The following is a 20,483-nucleotide window of genomic DNA, read 5'->3' on the forward strand; positions in this document are numbered from 1 at the left end:
CCCTCACCTGTTAAGGCTTTTGTTCCAGAAGGAGATGGAGGTACCAGTGGGCTTTGCCCCTCCTGCAGTGTCTGCTCATCCTTTACATCTTCACCACGGGAGACTCTCCCAGGAACCTCCCAATCTTGTTTGTGAGCACCCAGTAGAGTTTGTACAGAAAAAGCCTGTAATAGTGTGTGGGCCCCCAGTGCCCATGCCCTGGGCATGGGTTAATCATGGGTTACTACCCTCTCCTACGCCACCAATTTGCCAGCCCCCCAGCTGAACCCCCTCCTAGTGCCTGGATGCCACCAGTCAAGCTAAGCCAGGTTCTGTACCTCATCTCCTGTTGGCACATGCTCTTGAGCTCAGCACTCCAACTGGCTCAAGAAAAACCATGAACTTGCCATTTGTGCCACTTTGGGGTTTTTTTTTTTTTTATGTTGTTGTAGGGTTGGGACAGTCATTCTTTCCCAAACTCTCCCTCCCTGAGGGGAAACCAGAAGTCTGAAAAAGTATTTTTTAAGTATTGAAGAATACTTTATTCTAGAATTATATCCAGCCAGGTTCCTGTTCAAATGTGAGAGTATAATACAAATATGCTCAGACATAGTCTTTGTCACACAAACATCCACACTGCGAACAGTTTTGTTTGAAACATTTAAATACCAGGAGAGAATAATCCAGAATATTTTACCTATGTAAAAGAAGTAAAGGTAATAAAATGCCTAAGCTTGTTATCTTTTTAAAAAGGAAATTTATTCATGGTGACCCAGAGTTGAAAGTCTAGAGTACTATAAATATGATGGGTGCTGGGAAGGACATCAAAGAACCTAAGAGTAAGCTAAAATTCCTGTTTAATTTGGGGAAAATAATTTTTTCAAAAAAGTAAGAATAGATTAAAATAAAAAAGGTTGGGATAAATTAAACAAGTAAATAATATGGTAGGAACAGGCTCAAGTATATCAGATTACAATAAATATAAGTAGACTAAACACCATTTACAAGACAAATCTTGATACATTGGATTAGGAAATATCCAGATATAGGCATAACTGCAGAATTTTCCTCTGGTTCAGATTTTTCTGGTAGAAAGTTCTTTTACTAGCCAATCTTTACAGAACATACATACTTCCTAGTGCAGTATTTTCCATCCAATGTTGTAATGGGAAAAATTATATTTATACCCACCAAGCTCAACTCAATTTTAGCAAAAATGATTTCAGGGAAGATAACAAGTTATGTTCTAAATACAATTGGTGAAATCATGTGTAGAGATTTTGAAAATCTTGACAAGTGTTAGCAAGGAGGATGTTATCTTGGATTTTGCTGAAAAGCATCTCAGAGTCGTTCTCAGTTGAGCAATTCTCTGCCATTGTGCACTTGTTCTCAACGTGTTTCCAAAGTGCTTTCATATTTAGCTTCATGTTGTAAAACAAGTCCTCAAGAATGTTGAGAAAATGTTGAAGAAAATTGCAGAGAGGGAAGCAAAATGAGTAAGGAAGATGTTTGAATGGTAGAGACGTTCCTGCATGTGAGGAAACTTTTGTTACAACCATGTTGATTTTTGGTGATTGAGAAGGAATCTTTAAAATACTTTATGATCTCATAAGTTTGTTACTGACAAATAGCTATTTTATTTTAGGAAATAGGTCGGGGGGGGGTTGACTGATGTGTAATGGATTCTTGGAAAAATAAAATAAAGGAGACTAGGCTCCTGATTACTCTCTCACATAAGAAGCCTGAATGTTGGGGAAAAATTGTTGGCCTTAAGTGGAGGTTGACTCCAAATGAGGTAACACAAAGGTGGAAAGTGAAAAGATGTGTGAGGACAAATCCGGCCAAATAAAGTTAGCCTGGCTATCTTATTATTAGATAAAACAGACTTTAAGACATTTCTAGGAATGGAGAGGATCACTGTATAATAAAAGTGTTTGTTTCACCACGAGGATGTGGCAATACTGTGTATGCATCTATAAAAATCTTTCAAAATCTGTTAAGTAAAAATTGATAGAGCTATAGGAAGAAAATTGATTAATCCACCTTCATGATGGGAGATTTCTACATACATTTGTTTATAATTGATAGGTCAAGTGGGAAAAAAAAACAGCAAGTGAATGAGATTTTAAAAAGACGATTAATTTGAGTTCTGCATATTATTTTCAAAATATATCTTGAATATTCTCAGGTATTGAGATTTCAACATCTCTCTATTTGATTGGAAAATTCCCCCTTGTCTTGTGTCTCAATCTTTTGTCTCTATAGTTTACATCCAGTGTTTTTTCATTCTACTCCATTAGATCATGCAGAAAAGGACTATTCCCTGCATGTGATGTAGGACAATTTGTTTTGAGTTAGTTTTTTTGTGGGGTATGCGGTAAGGACCTAAATTCATTCTTTTTTTCATATCCAGTTGTTCCAGCACCATTTGTTGGACAGACTGTCCTTTCCCCAGTGAATTTCCTTGGCACCATTGTCAAAACCAGTTGATTGTAAACATAAGGTTTGCTTCTGTCTACTTCTGTTCCATTGATCTGTATTTCTACGTTATGCCAGGACCACGCCGTCTTGGTAATGGTGGCTTTATGTAAATTTTGAAATCTAGAAGTGTGAGTACTCCAACTTTGTTGTTTTTCAAAAATATTGTTTTGGATTTTTTAGATGTTTTACATTTCCATACAAATTTTATAATCTGCTTGTCAATTTCGGCAAACAGCGCTGCTGGAATTGGGGTGGTTGGTTACCCAGCAGTAGACACCTGAACAATACTGTTCTTACTCAGAGTCACTTTATCCTGTACTAACATCCAAGTCTTCCTCCTAAGAACTGCTTCAAAGACATGTCTCTCTTATCCCACACAGTGGATGTCTTTCCCTTTCTCTCCTTGTGTTGGTTTGACCCCTGTGAGGCACTTCACCTTTTTTTATCTGTTGTTTGCTATGCCTGAGTTTTGCTCATGATTTCAGCCAGTCATCAGTTGTGTCATCCGGCGTCTCCAGTGTCTCCCAGCTGTGAATCACTGAGGGCTCCAGGAGCCGCACTTTTGTGTGACTTCATGCACGCACAGAACGAGATTGTGGAGCAGATCAGGAGAGAGGCCTGGGCCCAGGTGTGAGCCCTCAGGGCTGGTTCCCTAAAACAATACTTTAGAAACTGTAGGAAACTGGGGAGCAGCAGGGAGAGTGACACTTGTCTGGGGGGCAGCTGAGCTCTTCCCCAGAATGTTTTTTGTCTTTGCAAGAGTAGAAGATCACCATTCCTTCTGATGAAGAGGGTCAGGGATCGATCCCTTCAGCCTTACCTTGTAAAAGGTGACTCAGGGCGGGAGCTCCAAGGAAGGGCCGGGTCTTTCTCAGAAACATGCAGGATGACAGGGACATGGACTGTACTTCCTCAGTGAGAGCCAGGAGGGAGGGAGGGAGCAAGGTTGCAACAGGAGAAAGGCCTCCCCCCGTGGAGCCAGGAAGACCACCCTGGAGACTCAGGCAGTCTCTTTGTAGTTGAAATTATATGGAGAGGAAAAGAGATTCAAGAGGGAGAAACTGACCCACGCACCAGCAAGAGGAGACAATTGATGCCGACCCTCCCCTGCTGGACGCTGAGCTCGCTGGCAAAGCAGTTCCTGCAAGAGAAACCAAGCAGTGTGGACAATTAGGAATAACGAACACCTCACAGAACCAGCAACGGACAGACACAGGTGATGTTTGGGAAAGTGGGACGCAGAAAACCTGCATCTGTGACAAGCTTGCGTTCGCCCCCCCTTTCTGCCTCACTGTCCATTGACATGCATTTGCAGTGAGAGAACCCCAGAGGGTACTGTCTCTGGAGACACGCCTGGTCAGACCTGACTCACTGGGTTGCCTCTAGCAGGGGCAGAGGTGGGGCAGTGGGATGGCAGAGAGGACCCCCGGGCTTCTCGCGAGGTGCAGCCTTAGGCAAGACCCCTCACCACGGCGGCCTCCTCCTCTGTGGGAGTTTATCTCACCAGCATCCTTCCCCCTCCTCACCAACCCTCCAGTGGGAAAGTTACTGCCCCCTCTCCATCCCACCTGCTTTTGGTGGAGCTGCCAAGCAGAGGGCCCTGCTTTGCTGAGTGTAACCGGAGCCAGGGCAGCCTACGGCAGACAGTCTTTTGCAGACCAAGGGGAAGGTGAGGGCACAGAGATGGTCAGAGCGGGGGCCACACCAGGGACACGCCAGGAGTCACTGTGCTGCTTCCTGCCCTTCCCAAGCCTTGGTTTAGGGGGTGAGGCCAGCGTCCTTCCAGTGAAGGCTTTCTCTCTAAAACTTAAGTCAACAAATGTCTGTTTGGTTGTTTTTAACCAAAGCAGGTTATCGGATATCAGAGAAGAGGGCGTTACAGGGACGTAGAGAGAGAGCTTCAGGCAGAAACACAGGAGCTTTTCATCTCTGGCTGCTGAGATGGGCAGCGGCTCCCGCTACAACCACACATGCAAGTTCTCCAGGCCCCGCGTGGGTGGGGGACTCGCATGGGGCCTGGAGCGAAGGTTCTTGTGCTCTAAAGCTCGGCTTCCCTGGGTATGGTCCCAGCTCCATGGCTGTCTTTCATGGATATTTTTAGAGTAAATAAAATGCTATGAAGTGCTTTGATGATTCTGGAAAAGCGATTAAAAATTAATCCAAGATAGTATGAAAATCTGGGCCCGTCCCTTTAGCCAGCTGTAGGCATCTCGAAGTATCTGATCCTACAGGAACGGAGCTTCTGTGCATTTCGTATTCTGTCACACACGGCCCAATGGATTGGCCAATCTGGGCTAGAAGGGAAGCAAAACACATAAAGACAAAAAACCCTCAGCAACTAATTAATTATTTTCCAGTTTCAGAGGGAAGTGGGGGAGAAAACCCGTTAAAACCAAGTAACAATCATTTTTAAAGGAACCCAACCAACGCATTTGCATAAAGCAAATGCGCTGGACCTAGTAAGAGACAGAAGGCTCACTTGGAGCTAAAACTTCTACAAAGTTGCATGTTTTTAAAATAGGGGCTGAAAAAAGCAAATACTCCAACACAAATAATTATAATATTTTAATTGCATTTCTTCGGGGCTTTTAAATTAGAAAAAATAAACATATGTAAGACAAAGTCAGCGCTGGCAAGTGGCAGAGATTCTGCCAGACCCAATTGCTCTTCTGGAGCTGCATGAGGAAAGCAAGGGGTGAATGTGGGTTGCTCACCTCTTCGAATTCCAGAGCTGCTGGGGATCAGTCAGGTCTGGGGCGCGAGTCCTGTTTAGTGAAGACGTCACAGCCCCTCTCTGCTCTTCCGTATTTTGTCACTTACCTGCCTGCCCTCTGACCTGCACAGTCCACGGCACACAGTAGGGCGTTTGATAAGCACTTGGAGTGGGAATCCTCTGCCAGCATGTGGGCAGCAGCACCTCACAGGTTCCGTGGATCACAGAACGTGGAGATGTTAGGGGCAGAGAATTCAGCCACACCTACAGACTGGTAGCAAAGACTGTGAGACCCCAGGCTCTCCTGGGGGCCTCACTGCAAGCTGCTGGAGCTACCGCAGCGGGAGACCACCGCCGGGGCGTTCCGTGTGGCTGGTGGGTTTTCCTCAAGGAGACGCTGACTAGGAAGCTCTTCCTCTCTCGGCTCTGATTGTCCAGAGCCACCCCCAGACTCTGAGGCGTCTTATCTTGTGTTCTGGGTCAAGCCATGGACCCTTGGAGCATAGGATCCCATTGCTGGAACTTTCCATAGCTGTGTGGAGGTCCAAAGAACTTTACAAATCAGTCAGCTGATGAACCCTTCAAGGCTTACTTAATTTAACCCCATCACAATTTTGTAGGCAGGACTTGGAAAACTATGGCTCTAGAAGTGGCCCAGCTGGTTCCCAGCCACTGGGCTCCCCCTTCACACCCAGTAGGTCAGTTTGGTCCCCACGTGCAGGCCCAGATGAATCCCCAGAACCCAAGTTCTACGCTGCTCTCAGGCCCCACTAATCAAATACGCGTGGTCTGGCCGGGGCCACCCAGGGTCCTTGTGTGGACTTGGTGTGTTGCTTCCATTTCTAGCAGCAAGGCCTTTCTTTAGTTCCCGTAGTTTCCCTCCTGTCCTTGTCGTTTTCTCTACAAGTCCCATTCTCGGCATAAAATGCTCCCTGCTCTGTGTAACCCAGGCAAAACGACAGCCTCTCTGAGCCTCAGTTTCTTCCCTTGCAGAGTGAGGATAATAATACTACTTCATAGCAATATTGTTATTGCTGGTATTTAGGGTTAGTTGACATAGCGAAGAGTCTGGAACTGTCACGAGAGAGGTGGAAATCATTGTTTATTCCTCGTTGGCCCTTGTGGGGCATGTGGCTCTCCATCCTCTTGGCCTTCTCTCCTCTCTGGAGCTGGAGCACTGCTGTGGCCCCCGTGTGGCAGTGGGGCCTTGCTCTTACTGGACAGACTTCCAGGAACCCTGACTCTAATCTAGCCCTGACCCTAAAGCCCAGCTTCTCTGGGTCCCAGTCTGGCCAGCTCTGATTCCCAATCACTGGCTTCCAGTCTGCTGGGCTCTTTGTCCTGGACTCTTGCCTGTGACTGCTTGCCTGGTCTTGGCCTGGTCTTGGCCTGATCTTGGCCTGGTCTTGGCCTGATCTTGGCCTGATCTTGGCCTGGTCTTAGCCTGGTCTTGCCATTTCCCTCGTGACCCCTCCAGGAGCTGGCTTCCTTCCCGAGGGCAGACCCTGTGTCTGGCCCCAGGACCTCCTACCTGCCAGCCCTGAGGACATGACTTTGACTTGTCAAGAATCTCCAGGGAAGATACTAGAAAAGCTCACTAACCTGAGTTTGTTTGGTGATACTCACTATTATATTCATTGACCCTCTGGCCCTCCTCCCTTCAACCCTCCCCAGGTTCAAAAAGGAGAAATATCTGCCTGCAACCCCCAACTCAGGAAGAAATAACAACCCAGCGAAATAACAAAACATCCTGTGAAAACTGGTTTTGGTAGGAATAGACAGAAGCACAGCCCATCACAGGTCCTGGAGGTCACTTTACGGTGTGAGCATGAAAATTCATGAGACCAGGCAGGGAGAGGGAGGAAGTGGTGTTGAGGTCGGGGTGAGGGACCAGGGAGGGGCAGGAGAGGAAAGAACATGGCTCAACATTTCTTCAGTTCATTCTCTTATTCTTAAACACAGAAAAGTTCCTGAACCTCCCTCCTCTCCCTTTACACGTGCAGTTGTAGCACCTGTCTACGGAGCTTGCACTAGAGTGTTTCTGTCTGTTGGTCTGTTCCATATGTAGCTTGTGTTCTGGTTGTTTTCGTATGAATATATTTTCTTTCCCCAGCTAGATGCCAGGTACAGTCCTTTGTGTCGAGTGACATGTTCAACCAATGCATGGAAATCGGTGTCTGAATCCCGGTGTCCCACCTGCCAGCTTTATTCTCTCTGGCGCCTCCCTCCATCTGCAGCCCCCCTTGGGCATCTTACTATCCAGAGTCACATGTTCCCTGACTTCCTCCTCTTGCTCCTTCATAGCCTGAAGTCTTCAAGTCCTACTGTTTTGAAAGTTGTTTTGTACCCATTACCGTTTCAGTTCCAGCACTCGTCACATCACACCTGGATCGTTGCCACCGTCTCCTCATGATTCTCTTTCCTGCTGCTCTCTTGGTGCCACGCAGCATCTCTACCTAGAGACAGTCCCCGCAGCGCATCAGTGAAGCCAGTTCCAGGACCAGGTCGTCCCTGAGGTCTGCAGGGCTGGGGCTCTGCTTCCCCTGCGTGTGGCCCATCTTCTCCAGGCTGTGGCTCACCCCGCCAGGGCGCACGGTGCCAGCCCCCCACCGCCACCCCAGCGCTGGCTGTGCCGCCTCCCTCTGTCCCATCCTCATTCTGGGCTCAGCCAACGCCCTGTCTCACGCGGGAAGCCTCCTGGACCCTTCCAGCCACAGCATCCTCTGATCTCGGTGGCAGGTGTTTTCACTTTGGGACTTAGCCATGAGTGTTCATGCACAGGTGCCTGGCTATTTCCTGTGACTCCTGTCACCTGGACACAGCTGTGACACCCCCCTCTAATGAGTAGGAGCCAGCCGCGTTGCACAGCAGCCCTGCCGCTGCATTTGTTGAGTCCCCCCTGGCTGGGCGTGTGTCAGGTGCTGGGCCAGAGGTGAATGATCATGTCGCCATCGGCCATCAGCTGTCTAGATCCATCCATTGGTCTAGATTTAGCCTCAGTAAGACCCAAGGTCAGGCCCTGCCCCCCTCCACTTACCAGGTCATGCACCAGCTCTCAGACCTGGCTTCTTCGTGGGTTAATGGGGTGTTTATATGACATGTTATAAATATTCAGTGTGTCATGTATGTACTATTCCTGTGATGGCCCTTGACACCTAAGTTATTGACACGTGTTGGTTCTCTCCTCCTCTGGATGGTGACAGAACTATCTTCTTAGGTGGCCACCACTGTCAGATGCGCCCTACTCATACCTGCAGTATCGTCTGATAAAACCAGAGGAACACAAAAAACTACGAGCTCTACCTTCTAGTTTCACTTAGAACTGAGGTCACAGGGCTCCGTGGGCCCCACTCCGTGGCTGAACCACAGGGACATAGAGCCTGCCGGGCATGGCCTTTGCAGCTGCCCATTTCCCGTGAGGCTGTGGAGCGACCACTAGGTGAGCTCTCGACCTCTTGGCCACGCCTCTTGCCTGCTTGCCTGCGTGGCGAGCGCTAAGCGCACAGTAGGGCCGCACGAATACTTCCCGGGTGAGTAGGTGGGGCCCAAGGTTGTGGCAGATTAAAGGGGCACATGGCGGGCGGTGCAGACGTCCCCGGGGGGAGGACCGGGGGTGGGTGCGGGGGCTGCCCCGCCTCTCTGCAGCCGGGCCTGACTCGCCGTCTGTTTCTGCAACTCCCGCTGTTTCTTCCTCCTGCCTTCGCCCCACGCTGCCCGCCCCAGGACCCCGTGTGGCCCTGACGGTGGGGGAAGGAGGCCCGAGAGGAGGGTGTGCATGTGTGTGTGTGGAAGCGGGACCCGTGCTATGCGGAGGGCTGTGGGTGAAAGAGCAGGTGAGGAACTGGGAGGGAGAAAGGGGTGAGGCGGGGAGGGGGAGGGAGACGTGTGTGTGTGTATGTGTGTGTGTGTGTGTGTGTGTGTGTGAGAGAGAGAGAGAGAGAGAGAGAATCACGGGGCCAACGGGCAAGAGCGCAGCAGGACACAGCAGCAGCGGGACGGCCGACTGAAGGCACGTTTGGGGTCTGAGCAGTGATGCGGTGTGGGCGCGGGTGCCCCTGCGTCACAGACCCCGCCTCTCCAGGAGCCCTGGGCGTCCTGTCGCTTGGGTCCACGCTGGACCCTGTGCCCTCCCTCTGGGACGGGAGGGTAGACAATGAGCACACCGCCGTCGCTGTCATTTTGGGAGGGGGGGTGGAGGGACACGCTGAGGGCGCCGTTGTGACAAATGCGTGTCTCCCAGCGGCTGTTGCCCCAAACTCTCCTCTAGAGCATGGTCCTACAGGCTCTCCTGCAAACCTGGTCCCCGGAGGGTCCCCAGAGACACAACCTTGACCTCTCCACCCGCCACTCCTCCCTCTGGGGCTCCTCCGCTCCAGCTGGGGGGCTGGCTGCCCAGGTGCAGCGGCACCTCCCTGACCGGCCATGAAGCCCCCGGGGCCGGGAGACCACGGCGCTGGGCTGGAGCCTGGCCCCGGTGGAGCTGGTGTCATGCGAACTGCTTCTCCCGCTCAGAGCTTTGGAACCGCCCTGTTTCTCAAAAAAGCTCTGTTCCCAGGAAACTCACTGTTCATCCAAAGAAGGTTCTGAGGGAGGGAGACTCTGGTTGCACTTTGAGAAGCTAAAGATACACCCCACGTGGTCTTCTTCTGGGTTTGCAGAAGGGAGGTGCGTGAGGTCACATTAGTGGCCTGGAAACGCTGAGGTGAAGAAATGGAAGAGATAACAGGACTGAGCTGAGGCCACGAGGGTGAGGTGGTGGCCTGGGCACCTGGGGGCTCAGGCTTCCAGATTTGGGGCTAAAGGCACATGTAGCCACCACGGAGCCTGATGGCCTGGCCAGCCCTCTTCTCTCGAACCTTCTGTCCTGTCCTGGGTCACCAGGAGGCTTGCCCCCTGCCCCTTACTGTCAGCTCTGGAGACATTTGAATAATGAATTCCGTTTAAGACTGAAAACCTCGAAGTTCCATCTGTAACAAGACTCAAAATAATTACAGCTGATGATTGCCTGGTACACTCAGCCAGAAAAAACAGAACAGCTTTTGGCCGCCAGCAATTACAAGCAGCACGGGCTTCAGCACAGAAAGAACTTTTAAATGAATACATGAATACATTGCAGAAGATCAGAAGGCAGGAGAGCCTGTTAGGGCTGGGTGGGGCTGGGGGAGGTGAGTTGGCAGAAACCTAATGACTTTACCCACCGAGAGAGAGAGAGACAGAGAGAGAGAGACAGAGAGAGAGAGGGAGCGGGAGGTGGGGAGAGAGAGAGAGGGGGAGGGGAGAGAGAGAGAGAGAGAAGGGGAGAGAGAGAAGGGGAGAGAGAGGAGAGAAGGAGAGAAAGAGAAAAGAGAAGGAGAGAGAGAGAAAAGAGAGAAGGAAAGAGAGAGAGGAGAGAGAGCTCCTCCCCTAACCAACTTGCCTATCCAATACTTGACTATGAAATAGCAAAAAGAGGCTAGGGCTCCGTTTTAGGGCTTACTCCAATTTAAACGCATCCTGGGAGACAGTGAGATGGAGTAGCTTGCTTCCATGGATGTGGTTTGAATTTACAGAACATGGTGCTTCTCTTCTAGCCTGGTGTCGAGATACCGTAAGCTTTGGAATCAGAGAAAATTGGGCTCAAATGCCAGGTTTGCTACAACTGTTATCTTGCTTGGCCACTGAGCTACCCTGAGACTGTGTTGTCACCTGTGAACACCTTCTTCAGCGCATTCTCCTGGGGATTGACTAGGCGAACGCTTGTTTAGTGCCTGATGCTGCCGTCTGTCTGGAGTGGCGCCAGTGTTCGTTAGGGGTCGGTGGTCTTCATCCTTCTGTCTCCTTCCACCTGGGAAGGGGCCCTCAGTCCTTCCCCGCTGGTTTTACCTCACATCTCTAATCCTTTCTTGTGTCCACTGAACCTGTCCAACCTCCCCCAATGACTTAGAAGAACCAGGGTGTTCAAGACTCTGTAAGAAAAATGTGGCCAGTCGTTTGGTTAGAGGCGTTCAAAGATGAAACCGAAAGGACTTCTGAGCCACAGCGGAGGGACAGGGCGATCGCCTCCGATCTTGCCTTCTCATTTTGCACAAGTTTACTTTGATTTCCCTGCCTGATTCACACGTCTACCTTCAATGGCTAATTCCAACCAGGATTAGAAGTAAAAGCCTGAAACTCTCGGGACTTTAAAAATGAGTGGATGAGCCATCAAAGTCCTGGTAATCGGGCCACTGGAGTGGGGAATTTCAACCTCACTTGAAGACTGTGATTTTGGCGCACTCCGCTTCTCGCCAGCGCTCTGACTCAGCCCTCCCACGCCCATCTGGGAGTCTGGGCAGGGCTTACGGCTACTTCCTGTCCCCACACTCTGGAGCCATCTGATGGGGGTTCACAGACCAGCCTCTGTGCAAACCCTCTGATGCTCTCCAGGGAATTATCTCAGCAAGCCCCGTGTGGCCATTCCTCCTCTGCAAGGCAGGGTGCCCGACTTGTTCCCCTCTCTCTGTCCGTCCTCTCTCCCTTGTTTCCCACTCTCTCACCTGTGAGCGTCTGCATGGGGCGGGGATCTGCCGCCCCCCATAAACCCTTCCCTCTCAAACAAGAGGCCTCTCCAAGGGGCTCTGGTTCTATGACATCTTCCTGACATCATCTGAAGTCAGAGCATCTCTCGGATCTGATGGGTGTTTTTGACTTTGCCCCCAGAGCCCTCCTGGGCTTTCAGGTTGTGTGCGTCTCAGCCGCTCGGGAGCTGCGCTGCGTCTGCCCCTTTCTCCGCCCGCCTTTCAACCATTCCATCGCTCCTTGGCGCTTGCCCCTAGTAGAGCGAGGGTCAGGGGACAATGGAAGAGAAAATGGCACCAGCGAAAGCAGATCCCATAGTTTAAAGTGAAGTGTATGGAGGCAGCACGGTTGGTGAGAGAAGCAGGGGACCTGGGACCAGCCGTCTCGGGTGGAATGTGGGACACCTGCCCCGGAGCTGTCTCAGGCTCCTCATCGTCAAGTGGGCTTGGACTCTGTGGGTCAAAGCGTGCGGAAATGACGACCCAAAGAGGACGCTCAAGATTACACAGCACACAGAGTACTGCAGATCACATCACCCAGGTCTTCCTGCTCCTGAGAGGAGGAGAAATAAATAGGAGAAATGGCTGCGGGGGTGCAGGTTGGGATAACGACTCCACGGTCCTGCAGGGGCTCATACTCTTTCCAACGGGAGCTGACTCTCCTGAAGTTCCCAATGTTGAGACGCCCCCGCAGAGTTGCTCTGGGAGGGGTGAGGCACTGTCCTGGTCACAGGCTCCCTCCCGAGGCTCCCCTAGATCCCTTGTCCAGGGAACCTTGGGCTCGCTGAAGTGCTGGGCCCAGTAACGGTACCGGCCTGGGTGCCTGGTACTGGCCAAAAGCTCTGATTATGCCACTAGCTACTGGGGTCTAGGTGATTTAAACCCTTTTTAGATCAAGTTTGGGTATCAGTACACAAGAGGATAGTAATTATAATACTTTGTGATGCTGGCTGATTTGCTAATCTCTCTGAGCTTTTTTTTTTTGTTTTAACTTTTAAGTCAGCTTGACTTCATTAGTATTTATCCCTTTAGGATTTACTGCTTTGTATTATCTACCTGTATCTGTCTGTCCACCAACGTGTCTATCCTTTAGATGAACTTGAGGTTCTTTGAGTGCTGAGGCTGTCTCACAAGATAATACATGAACACTTATTATTAAATAAGCATCATTGAGATCGTTTTGGAACCACCAAGATGAATGTGAATGTGATTCCTATATTCTAGACAGAGACAGAGAAAGAGAGAGAGAGATTAGCTTCTACTTCTCCTTGTTCCTACGACAGTATCTTCCATATGGTATGTGAATTTCTCAGTAAATACTTATAAATTGACTGATAAATAGGCCTAATTCCCTCATGGCAACAAGGAGTGTTGTGACTTTTAAGTGGAATTAGTAAGTGGTAGAGGATTTTTGGTTAAACTTGGTGATGTGAACACATGGTTGCATCTTGGCTTCTCCCCCAACGTCCTCTAAAATGGCAGTAAAGGATTAAAAAAAGAGAAATATCAATAAATACAAAGGGATTAAGAAAAGGGACAACAGCATATGAGAGATGACCACAAATATTAGGAGCTGGAAAGCAGATGAAAGAGGCAACTGCCTTAAAATAGATAAGCTAAAACTTAAGCTCTTGTGTGTGTGTGTGCATGCGTGTGGGCATGCGTATGCATATCATGAAGCAAACAAAAAGCAAACTGAAAAAAGACTTGGATGCCAAGCTATCGCTAAAAAGCTTTCGACCCCAGATGAACTCCGCCAGCCTGTACCTGGTGCCTGCTCTACGGCTCTATCCCCCATCCCCGACCCTTCACAGAGGAAGGGTGAGGCGTTGTTCTGAAAATAAAACAGGACTACATGAAAGTTTGCATAATAAACAGTGGCTCTTCCAGCTTCTCCCCAAACCAGGCAACCAGTCCTCCTAGCAGAAGATTGGATGATTCCTCTCTGGGAAAACTGACTGCCATTTAATAGGAAGTTTTCAGATAGTGAGCAATCCAAGTCAAATCAAGCCCTGTCCAAGCCCAGCCCCCATGGACTGCCTGTCTCCCACGGGTTGGCTTGGGACTCTGCTCCAGGTTGTCCTCATCCTGAGACTCGGTGGAATAGCCGTCATCAGGCACGTGGGCCATCGTCATGGAAACAGTGCTGTGGGTTCTGCAGTGATTCCTGAAGTTCCCCACGGAAGCGAGGAGTCTATGTCCCCCTTCCCACTGTCTCTCCTTGAATAGCTGTCTCTCCTGGGCCACTGAGTGACGGCACCAACTCAGCCTCTGGAACAGCAGTACCCACAACCATTCTCTTCATCGGGGCTGATGTTCAGGGGTCCCTGTTTCAGGTTCACAGGGAGCTCCTAGCAAGTCGGTGACCCAGGAATTCAACACCGCCCCCTACCCCCAAAACAAACAGCCACATAACAAACAAGTCGCTTGCCTCCCCTCCACCCTCTGGATATATACTCATGGAACAGGACAGAACGACTGCAGTAAACACTCTTGTTCAGAAAGAGGACAGAGGGTACCCCCTGGGCCGTCATGTGTAGGGTCCCTGGTCTGAGAGAAGGAAGTGCTCCTTGATGACCCTCGGTTCCTTCCCCTGCCCTGTTCCCTGCCTTCTGCGTCCCGTGCTGCCTTTTTCAACGTGCTACCTTTTTATTCTCCTCCTTTGCCTCATGAGAGGTGGATGTTGGGGAGAATGCTTCCTTCAGAACCACGCAAGCTTTTTTTTTGCTGTGTTGGGTCTTCGTTTCTGTGCGAAGGCTTTCTCTAGTTGCGGCGAACGGGGTCCACTCTTCATCGCGGTGCGTGGGCCTCTCACTGTCTTGGCCTCTCTTGTTGCGGAGCACAGGCTCCAGATGCGCAGGCTCAGTAGTTGTGGGCCACGGGCCCAGTTGCTCCGCGGCATGTGGGATCTTCCCAGACCAGGGCTTGAACCCGTGTCGCCTGCATTGGCAGGCAGATTCTCAACCACTGCGCCATCAGGGAAGCCCCCCACGCAAGCTTTTTAATTCCACTTCCCGTCCATAGATGGTAGGAGCTTAGGGGTCGTTTTATGTTTGAAAGAGTCGCGGTGCAGGCTGTAGTGTTTTTGACAACGTAAAGCTCTCAGAAGTGTAGTCAGCTGATAACTTATTTGATCATAGCTCCACATGCAAATAGACACACATAATCATTTTATAGAAAAACTTAAATTTGCTACATCTATTTGCTCTCTTGCTGTCCTGCCTTCTTCTCTCTCAGTTTAATTATAGGTATCTTGGGAAAATCTGATCAGGTTTTGGTAAGAGAGCCATTCCTGCAGCTTCCTCCCTAAGTCATTTTTTCATTTGAAAGGATTTTCTGGGTACCATATCTTTTTTTTTTTTTTTAATGAACATCTTTGTTCATTGAGGAGTTTTAGCCCTGGATTTGGTGGCTGTGCTTTTGTGGTTCTTAATTCAAGGTTATTTATAATCATCCTTTAATTTTTTTTTTTCTTCACAGACCTTCTCAGTTTTTTCTATTACTATTTGAGCTTGAGAAGGAGCTCCCTCTTCTAACCATGAAAATCCCTAAATTATTGACTCTGTTCCTTTGCATTCCTGCTTGGATGCCCACACACTCTCTTCTGGGCTCATCACTACCTTTCTGTTTTTTTGGCTGCACTGAGGGTCATGTGGAATCTTAGTTCCCTTACCAGGGATCGAACCCTCGCCCCCTGCAGTGGAAGTGCAGAGTCTTAACCACTGGACCACCAGGGAAGTCCCCTTATCACTACCTTTTGTATTTAGCTTTATACCAAATGCAACTGATACCAACACATGCACACTCCTGGTACTCTGCTTCCCCAGAGCTGCAGGGTCTTTAGGGTATTGTGTTGGGGACACCAAGCCAACAGGGTGTATCTCTGTCTCTGTCTCTACATCTATATCTGTATCTACTCTCTCTCTCAGTGGATACCCACATAGGTGTATCTATAGCTGTGTCTAGACATAGATAGGCCTGAGGACCAGCAGGGCCAATGGTGTAAGTCCTAGCCCACATCTGAGTCTGAAGGCAGAAGGACACGTCCCAGCTCTAACACAACTGGACAGAAAGAAAGAATTCTTCCTTACTAGGCCTTTGGTTCTACAGAGGCCCCAAGCAGGCTGGGCGAGGCCCACCCAAGTTGGCAAAGGCATGTGCTTCGCTCGGTGCACGGTTCACGCGCTCATCTCGTCCACAAACACCCGACAACACACCCGGATGATGTTTAACCAAACACCTGGGCACCCGCGGCCCACTCACGTGAGTTAAATGAATCATTACAGTTGCTTTCTGTTTCTCAGCGCGTCTCCCGGGAAAGTTGTCCAGGTGTTCCCCTTTCCTCTAACTCCCCGGTAAGTCTTGTTCGCTGCCAGGCCACTAAGCCGATGCCACGTATTTCAGGTGTTTGCTGTGGCAGCCCCCTAGTCTACGTGTCCATTTTTGTGTCTCGGGAGAGTGTAGGTTAAGCTAGAGTAACAGACAATTCTAGAATCTCAGTGGCTTGTATTAACAGAGGTTTATTTCTCACGCACATCAGCTGTTTCTGGCGGATCGTCTAGGGTTTCCACGCTGAGTCATTCTCGCTTCTGGCGGTCTGCTACTTGACGTGCGTGGCACAGGGGGAGATGCAGGGTCACCTCTGCTCCATGCCCTGGGTCACCATGAGTCACGTGGCCACAGGTAACGCAAAGGCCACGCGTCCAGCCTGTGCCAGGAAGGAGGGCTCGCGTGGCTGTGCACAGCCCAGAAGACCACCGCACAAGCCCAGCACACGTGCACGAACCTCCAGCCAGCTCTTGAGGGGCCTTTTCTTAACTATGAAAGGAGGGAGCCCCAAGGGTCACCAGACACCTGACAGACACCTCTAACATGAAAAACAGAGACCAATGCAAACGAAGCTTTAAGAAAGGAACTGGGAGAAAAGAGGCATGCAGGGAACAGGAGGAAACTTGAAGAAAGTCCTCCAGTTGATCTCAGAATGAAACTGTTCGACTTTGGCTCTACATTGGGTTCAGAGATCAGGCAGCCCCTTGCAGGGAGCCGGGGGATGGAGGCCTCCCTGGCGGGAGGAGAGGACGGGAATTAGCACTGAGGAGGGTGGGGCAGAGCTGCCTGTTTATGTCATAGGCCTTTTTGTCTTAAAGTGGCATGTGTGTGTCTTCTGTTTTAAAAAAATCCAAAATGTCACTGTCTTGTGTAGCAGTGGATTATAAGTCGAAGAAACCATGAGATTGAGCTCTGATTCTGATCACTAACTCACTGTGTGGCCTTGATCAAGTCACTCAGCCTCTTCTGCAGAGTCTTCCTTATTTCTTCATTTACAGAATAAGGCAGCAGGAATATGTGACCTCTTAGGTTCTCTCTGGTCCCGACGTTCTAGAATCCTGAAGGGATGCAGGTGTCAACCACCTTAAACAGAGTGGCCCCGGCTTGGCCCAGAGTTGCCCTCCTCTAAGTCCAGTGTGCACTGGCCTGTACCTGACTCAGCCTTTCAAAGAGGAGACCAGGCCTCAGGGCTTACGGTTTATGTAGATGCTTTGGGCTCTGTATCCCGGGGCTCCCCCTGCGGCTCCCTGCTGCACAGTGGGGCTGGCTAGAAGCTGATCTGGAAGCTCGTTAACACTCAATTAAAGCTCTTCTCTCCAGCATGGCATTACTTGTAAAAAATTTATACATGCAATTGAAGGAATTAAGTGCAACTGTGGTTTTCAAAGTGGCTCACGTGAGGGAGGCTGTGAAATTGTTCTCATCTGCCTGGTCTTCAGTTTTCACATTTATATGTGCAATTGAGTTGGAAATTAAAGTGCAGTTTTAAGGTGGGTGTGAGTGTCTAACATGGCACCACATTAACCGTTTTAAATTTATAAATGTAATTAGAGCGGGATTACTTTGGAATTAAAGAATGTAAGAAGGAAAAGATACACTTTCTCAGGGATATGCTGCTTTTCCCCCTTCCTATAATCTGAATTCACGATGCATCACCTGACACCACCCGCCCTGCCTGTCTTTCCATGCTGTGAATGAGGGTTGCCTCCCATAGGACTTGGGAGGGTGTGCAGACTGTACCCTTGGAGGCTCATTAGTCCTGGGAATGTTACTTTGCCTTAGTGATGCTATGGTAGGGATCCAGAGGTTACATTTCCCACTTCCTGGAGTTATGCATGAACTGGTTTTCTGGAATTAAGGAAGCAGGTGCTGTGGACACCTCTACCTGCAGGCGCCAGAAGGAAGGGCGCCTCGTGACTCCATCCCCGTGCTGAGCACGTTGCTTTTTCAGGTGGGGGTCCACAGACAGGGGGCACTTCTGGATCTTCAGGAGGATGCGGAGACTGGGGCAGATGCTGGTCAGGAGCACAGGCAGCTCCCTAGCCTTCCGGGGATCCAAGCAGCATGTTCTAGAAAATCAGAGGATTACTCTGCTGTGTGTCTTTTCTGACTCTTATGACATTGCCAGAAAAGTCTTAAGAAAGGTTTCCCCTTCTGGTTTAGGCTGGTTCCTTTCAGACCCCTGTGTCTTCTGACTGCATGGTTAGGACACGTCTGAACTATCTGAGAATGCCTGTGACTCTGGAAAATTCCCAGGTGAAGATGCGGCCTGCATGATCTCTGAGATGATGAGGCACAGGGGATGCACATCGCCGAGCTCAGCTCCGGATGCTCCAGCCTCCTGTCTGTCTCTCCTCCTTCAGGGCAGGGAGCTTGCACCCTGGTCACCATCCCCCGCACTCAGCCGGCCCCATGGCTGTCCAGAGCAGCGCTTTGTGCAGGGCGGTGAGTGGCTTCCATAGGCGGCTCTGCCCCATCCGGGACCCCCAGGCATCCCCTTTGTCCTCTTGGTGGCTTTCTCAGGTCGGGCACAAGCTCCAGTCCTGACTGTGCTGAGCAAGGACAGGGGATGGGCACCACCCCATTGTGTCTGTCATCTAAGCCCCTTTATCATTCATCCTTGTCATTTTCAGAAGTCTTTGAATCAAGACCCCTTTCTCCCTTTCCCCCCTAATACATTTGCATACTCACTGAGGCGAAAAATTACATGATTTCAAGATTGCACCGAGTCCTGTTTCAGGCCCTGGGCCTACTTAGCAGGGCTGTCACTTTGCAATTAGGCTGGGACTCTCCGTCGTCATTTAATCCCGCTCTGCTCCGGCGTGAGGACTGGCGGCTCGCAGCCCCCGGGCGTCTCTCTGTCCCATGGAGAACTGTCCACGCAGCCTAGATGAACCCCCTTCCCCCGGGACGGGTCCAAGGCCACCCATCATGTAACTGCACAGGGAATCACGGTAAAGGACTGACTGAAAGACTCAATCAGTGAAACATGTCATTAAAAAAAATTCTGTTTAAAGAGTTCAGAAGAAAAGGTTAAGTTTCACTCTTTGGTAAGAAAGTTAGTCTTGCTATCAAACAACAAAGCCAAACAACCCAGAGAAAATCATTGACTGCTTTGCCCTGTGCCACAAGTCACCAAAGATTTGTAGGAACCTCCAAAAACAAGTAAAAGGCAGCAGGGTTGAAATTGAGGAATTAAGGGTGATGAACAGAAAAGATCAATGGGGAAATAATAGGCCTCCTCCCTCTTTTTTTGAGAAAGAGAAAAGTGTGTTGTAATTCCTGGCTAAGGGAAATGCAGACGGCGGTTCCTGCCAACTCTGAGGCCGCCACCTGCCAGCCAGAGGGGCCTCCAGGAAGCAGTGAGGGCGGCTGGCCTAGCGTAGAGGCCGCTCTCTGCTCTGCCACTGGGAAGCGAGGGGTCCGGGCTGCAGCTGAGCCCCAGCGCCCGGTGGGCCCGCCTTGTGTGCACTTCTGTGAACAGATCTTCACTGGGCTTCATGAATTTCTCATCCGTCTTTTCTCTTCACCTCCAATGCCTCAGTTGTTTCAGAGTTCCTGCAAATCTGTGCTGACTTGAAGCACAAAGTCCATCAGTCAATGAGTCAGAAATTATTATGGAATTTACTCAGAGGATGAGAGAAGCCACTTATTATAAATCTTCCTAAATTAACCTAACTGAAGGGAAGGCCAGAATGACTCGTCTGATTTAGTGGACTTCATTTGTGAGTATCTTTACGAATTTTCAGTTCATTAGTGAGCATTGACAACACCCACATTCGTGCATGACCCTGGCTGTGGAGACTCTCAGGGAGACGCTGAGGAGACCCACACAGACAGGCCCCTGTCGCCTCTGGACCCCAACTTTCCAGACGCTGGGAAGCTGGAGATGGAACGGGTAGGCCTGAGTCTCCTCCCTCTGCCTCAGTGGGTAGGTGGTCCCACCAAAAATGAGGCCGCCTGAAGGGTCGGGATGGGAGGGCAGCCGGCCTGGAGGAGCAGCGGCGGGGCCCGGGCCTCCGCCCCCATCTGGATGGCCATTTCTGGTCTGAGAAGGTGGGCTTCGGCACTTAGCCTGACTCTGCTGGGGCCGCGCTCTCTCCCTGCCCTTCCTCAGGCCGCCAGAAGCTCTTTCCAGGGAACAGACGACAACATATAAGCAAAGTCATGAGGTAACTTAGAGTGCTGTGTGCTACAAAGGAAGATGACACAGGGGAGCGTGACGGGGTAGTAGGGTGGTCGGATGTATGTTCTTAGAAGACAGTGTTCTGGGCAGAATAAACAGCCCGTGCCAAGGCCCCGAACCCCACCCCCCAGGTGCTTAAGGAATGAGAGGGGCCTGGAGCCCAGGGAGGCCAGGAAGGCAAGGACGTTGGGAGGAAGTGAAGAGCCTTGGAGGCCATGTGAGGAGTTATTCCAAGGGCGATGGCAGGACACTGATGCTT

This window comes from Balaenoptera physalus, assembly GCF_965194825.1.
Source record: "Balaenoptera physalus genome assembly, chromosome: 10".
Classification (NCBI taxonomy): Eukaryota; Metazoa; Chordata; class Mammalia; order Artiodactyla; family Balaenopteridae; genus Balaenoptera; species Balaenoptera physalus.